Source organism: Anomalospiza imberbis, chromosome 1 (assembly GCF_031753505.1).
Source record: "Anomalospiza imberbis isolate Cuckoo-Finch-1a 21T00152 chromosome 1, ASM3175350v1, whole genome shotgun sequence".
Lineage (NCBI taxonomy): Eukaryota > Metazoa > Chordata > Aves > Passeriformes > Viduidae > Anomalospiza > Anomalospiza imberbis.
Window position 1 is genome coordinate 34,828,396 of NC_089681.1, and position 6,004 is coordinate 34,834,399.

Below are 6,004 nucleotides of genomic sequence, written 5' to 3' on the forward strand. Positions count from 1 at the left end.
CTTCAAAATATTTGTTTGGATTTGGAATCCATTATGCTAAGATTTCCCCAAAAAGCAAAAGTTGTGAACTACAACTTATTTTTATTCTCCTGTGGCTGTGTCCTGCCTTTGATTTGCTCCCAGGCTACAGCTGGAATCTGTGGGACCTGACCAGATACAATCTGTGCGTGGCTTCCTGCCGGAGCTGTTTTACTCAGACAAACAATATTTCTGTTAGTTTCTGTCAGAAGCACCAATAACTGCTGCACCATACCAGTAGGCAAGCACACTTGAGAAATCCTTATACAGAAATAGGAATGGGAGAAAATTAACAAATTGGAAAGAAATACCCTGAATGTTTGTGCTGAATTGTAGCCATAAAACCAGAAACTAATTTGACATAAAGGGAGCAGAGTGTACCTGGAAAAACATCATTCTGTCTCTGGTAGAACTTCTTCTTACCTAAATCACACTGGAAATCTGTGACTCTGGCATTTTTCAGATTTGAGATATACTGTGGAAGGTAAGGCAGGAAAAGTAATTCTCAGTCATTTGTCTGGGAAAGAAGAAGAAGAAACAGCTGCAGCCATTTGTTACAACTTTAGGTTTAAATAGTGGGTTGGTACAAGAAAATAATCACTGGATGTCTTTGTGCTTATAACAGAGGAGGTGTCATCTGATGGGAGAAAGTCTTGATGGAGCAAAGAACAACTATTTCTACATTTCTATCTCTTTTGGTTTTTAAGATATGTTTAAAGCACCCCTTTTTTGGTAACAAGGCTAGCAGCCAGAGTGCTGTCTCCAAACACTGCTCAATTTCTTACTGTGCAATCTCCCTAATCACACTCTGCAGTAAGGTGGATTCGGTGTTGTCTAAAGATGGTAATGGGAGTTCCAGCACCACTTCTCTTCCAACACCTTCCGCTGGATTTCCTGCACTGAAGCAGAATGTACACTGAAGCAGAGTGTACAGTGGGAAACCCCAAAAAATACTATGTCATTAATCCAATCACAGCAGAGAAAAGCACAATCTGCTAATTTAGGGTGGCTGGGAAGTCTCAGGGTGTTGAGACACCTCTCTGTCAGTGACATAGTTGAGCGTCCCATGGCTTAGTGAGGAGAAGTCCCCCTTGAGTAGGCGTTTTTTAGGTGAGCAGCAGACCTAGAAACCTCCTTGAGGTGTGGGAGAGCTGATCCCCAGACTTGTGTGCTGGTCTCAGAGAGTGCGTGTTTGGCACTTAAAAGATGATAGAGTGGACCTGGGGCTGGAAGGCAAATCTCCCTGCTCCCCAGGGAGTCTGGGATCAGTTCTTCCACATCACGCCACAAAGTGTTTTCAGTACAAGCTTAAGGATGTGTTCAAGAACTGCTTGTTTGAGCCCCAGAGGCTGATTGAGCAGAGGGATGTCTGTCGAGTGCATTTTTTAAGAGGTTTTCTCCTCCTGCAGAAAGGATTCAGCAATGCTCACTTGGGCTGGGGGCGGCCCTGGAAACCTTGGGGGCAAAAAAAACATGGCTTAGCAGGGCTGCTTGGAGGCTCCTCCACTGTCCTCCAGAGAACCAGTGTCTTCATTCTTTTGCACCCTGGAGGCCAAAGGATGGTCTGTGGTGCCGGGGAAGCCCATCATCACTCCCGTGTACACGCTGACAAGAATAGCTTTTGTCAGAGTAGCTCCCCAGGGCTGGAGGGAAGCCCCCACCGAGGCTGCCAGCACCAGGCAAAGGTAAACGTTGAGGCACAGTTTCAGTACTTAGATTTACAGATTAATTTAAGTACTTAACTTAGAATTTCGAGCTTAAATTCAGAACCGACAGCATTCCTTGCCATCCAGCCCTCTCCGGCCCGGCGGAGGCGGCTCCTCATGGCTGTGGATGTCAGCCCGAGGGCAGAAAGCGTGGCGGGGCCTCGGCGGGGCGGTGAGGCCGGGCGGGGCAGGGTCCCGCCCGAGGCAGCCCCGGCCCGTTTTCCCCAGAGCGGAGCTGGTGGAATTCTCGGGCCGGAGAGTTTGGCTGGGATGCCCTGGCGGCTGCGGCGGGCGCTGTGCGGGTGCTGCCGAACCGGGTCGGGGCTGAAGGCAGGTGTCCGGCTTCCTCTGCACCGCTCCCGCCCCGCCGGGTGCTCACCGGGCTCGTCCCTTCCCGGGATTTCCAATTATCGCTAAATTTTAAGTCCTTAATTTTCTTGGCTGCAAACCCGGTAACGAATCGCTCAGACTTTGTTTTTCCACTGCTCCCGAAGCTTGATTTATTGTGTCTCTCTTATCGCACAATCGAGCTTAGTTCAAAATATTATTCTGGGCTAATTCCTTACCCCGGTATTTATTTTGACTGTCTCTTCTCATTAGCGTTACTGATTTTTAATCGCTCCCCGTTCCCGGTTAAATCCCCTCTCTGCCCGCCCGGGCCCGCCTCATCCCGTTCGTGTTTCCATCCCGTGTGGGTCGGTCCCCCGGAGCGGTGCCCGGGCAGCCACGACCAGCTCCCCCCGCGGCTGCGGGACGGAGCCTCGCCCTGGGGAACCCGCTCCGCCCGGGAACATCCGCGAGCCGGAGATGCGGCAGCGGAGCGAGGAGAAAGGGCTTGCTTTTAACAGGGCATCGCCTGAGCTCCCAGCCCAGCGATTAAATTTCTCTCCTCCAGCAAAACCGTTACTTTATCCTAAGAAAAACAGCGGGAGCGGGGCGAGCGGCGGCGCGGGGCGGCGGGACCCGCAAGGACCCGGGGCCGGGCGCGGGGGAGGGCGGGGGTCGAGGGGAGAGCGAGGCGATGCCGCCCCGACAGCTCCGTGATTGATGACCCACCCGCCCGGGAAGGGGCGGTCGCTGTCGCCCAGGCTGGAGGGGGGAGCCCGCAGGCCAGGTGCGACACAGCCCCGTCGCACCCACCGGCCGCGACGGCTTATAAACACCGGGGCCGGACGGGGCGCGACGCGACGCGACGGGACGGCACGGAGGCGCCGGGAACCTCCGCAGCGGGCGGGAGGGGTAAGTTCATCCCCGGCCGGGCACCGCGGGGTCCAGCCACGTCCCGGGCAGCCGGGATGCGGGACCGGGACGCAGCCGCCGCCGCGGGCCGGCGGGGCCGTGAGCGCCGGTGCTGCCCCCGCACACCGACAGGCAAGTTCCTATTTCTCCGCTCCGGAGAAAGGGTTTTCGTTACCTGTTACCGGAGTTACACGGAGGGCAAGGCCTTTTTAAAACCGATGCAAAATAATTCAGATTCACTGTATTTTGCCCTCTAAGGAGCAACGGAAAAGTGTATCTAAGGTTTCCACCTGCTTGTTTTCAGTTTGTGTGCTCTGCTCTGGCGTTTTCCATCTTTTCCTTGTCTGTGTGGGCAGGTTGCCTTCATCGCCATTTCATTCACACAGAATATAAGACTAAAATAAATATTGTGCTGGGTATTTTTGGTAAAAGATGTCAAACCAATCATGTCTTTGTAGTGTCGTGTAAAAACACAAATGCATCTGCATGCAGAAATACTGCACTAGAAGTGCTTTAGAAACAACATAAATACTTTAACTTACTTTCACAGCCCTGTCTTCCATGTCAGCATACCAGGTGGCAACTGGGTGCTTGCAAAAATCACTGTGATTATTTTAAAAACCAAACCTCTTTCTTGCAAAATTTTAAAAGGGAAATGACTGTTGCCCAGAGGCTTTTTATTTAGTTGAGTTTTTAGCAGCATTTTTTGAACCATGATGTTTTGGCAATGCCTGAGTTTGAAGTACTTGGAATGGATGTCCTGATTACTCCAGGGCTGCCCAGTCCCAGTGTGCAACAGAAGCGATCCTGGCTGTGGATCCAGGAACCACCATGATTTGGCTACATATATGTACATACTTGCAGCAGACCCTTTATGTAGCAGATTTTCCTAGGCCATTTGCTGTTTGTGTTTGATGGGAAGTCTGACAGCAGAGAAATTTAATTCGTAGTGAAATCTCTCATTTCCGCAGCTGAAATTTTGTACTTTTTTTCCACGGGCCCAGGATTTTATCTCATATAGATGTGAAGCTCCTAAACCAGAAACTCCTATTTCCAAGGGCACCCAAGGAGATGATGTTTTTAGGTACGTGCATTACTATGTACTACTGTATGTCACTTGAAGTCATTCCAGTTCTAAATGTGGTTATAGACCAGCACAGCAAAATCAAAATGTGTGTAAACCAGCCCTAGTCCTGTATTTCAGTAGAGGAGCAGGTATTTTTACTAACCCAGTCTGACCATATCTTTGGGTAATCCAGACTTCTCCAGTAATTGGGGAAGACTTCCTCTTACCAGTGGGATTTTGATGGGATGGCAGTGAGAAATCCTGCTGTCAAACATAAATTGTTAGATTCTTCTGCCAGTGAAGATCACTGTAATTATCTTAAATGAATGTCTTGATGTCCATCTCCACAATGATGATTTTTTTAAAAACTAAAATGCATCCAGATCTGACTCTACCTCAACACAATGAACAAACGCCAACAAAAAAGCTTATAACAATTTTTTTAAAAGTTAGAGGCAATAGCCAATGTAAGGACGGGTTTTCAGCCCTCACTCAAGATAAGCTCATGAAGTCTTAATGTATGATTTATTTTATACTGACCATAAACACCACAATAAAAAGAGTAGTGAGATTATTTTTCCTTTGGTATAGAGTTATAATGTGCATAGAATATTTCACAAATAATTTCAGTCTAAACTGTACTACTACTGAAGAGACCATTACATGATAATACTCTGCGAGCCACATTAATAGCAAATTAATCACAATTAATAACCCAAAATAATAAAATAAAAAATATTCTAAATACCATCAAATTATAGCATTGCAAAAAGGTTTATTTAGAAACCTTCCTTGTCTTTGATAGAAATCTTTGACCTCAGTGTGTGCTTGAAATGCTCTGCAAAATCAAGGGCTAATTCTTATAAATGTAGATACTCAGTCATTTATGTGCATCAATGTCATTTAAACTTCTAATTACACAGTATTTGGATGAAATTAAAAGGTTTAATAACTTGTTCCTGCCCTTGTCTAGCCAGGTTGTCACAGGAACAGACACTCCTAACACGTGAAAGCCAGGATCTGGGACACCCACAAGGGCTGCTTGGCTGAGGACAACAGGAGCAGGTATTATTCCAGCTAAGAAGTGCTGCACTTTGGGGAATATTGATTGAATTGCATTTTTCTGTGGAACTGAATGAATTAAAGGACTGTGAGTTGTATTACAGGCAGAGCTGACTTACTTTACAAAAAGCTGAGAAAAGAGGTTACTGTTTTCAGCTTTTCTCTAAATATTTTTTTTATGTTTTCAAAAGGTTATTTTGCCCCTCAATGGCCAAAATACATCTTACAAAATTCTTCTGAAGTTTGAAAATGTAGATGAGAAAGGATAAGCATGCAATTTGTTTAGTAAGGTTAGGGGTGGAAGGACAGGAGAAGTTAGTTCCCAATCCTTTAAAATCATGGGCCAAGTTTTTCCCTTCAAAAACTGAGTCCATGCTCTGTGGCTTCACTTACCGATGCATTTGAAAATTATATTTTTCTTTCCATAGTCTATGGAGCACTGATCACGCATAAGACTGTTCATAAAATTATTGCAGTGAAAATAGAAAATATACTAACAGTTTCATATCCCAAATCATAGAGAGAATATGTTTTAAAAATTGCCTTTAGCCTAATTTGTAGTTGATTGTAAATGGAAACCACTGTGGCAGTCCCTCTGGGGGGTAGCCTGTTGGGCTACGAGTCACTTAAAAAATTTGCTCTGTGTAATACTGCAAAAAAAAAAAAATCAAATACTGATAGCTGTGAAGATTTTAACTTCTGTTCTGTACCCCTGGGTGATGCTGAATTCCTAAGCAGCGAGTGGAAAAGTGGCTCACAGAGCTGCATTCTGGCTTTTCCTAGCACAGGCAATGCCTGCGTTTCTGACCATCCTTGTTTGCAGAACAAGGCTGCTGGCTCCAGCTCACCGCAGCATCTTACTTTAGAGATGCTCTTGTTGCTTGCAGGACCCTCCCTGCCGGGCACGTCACCG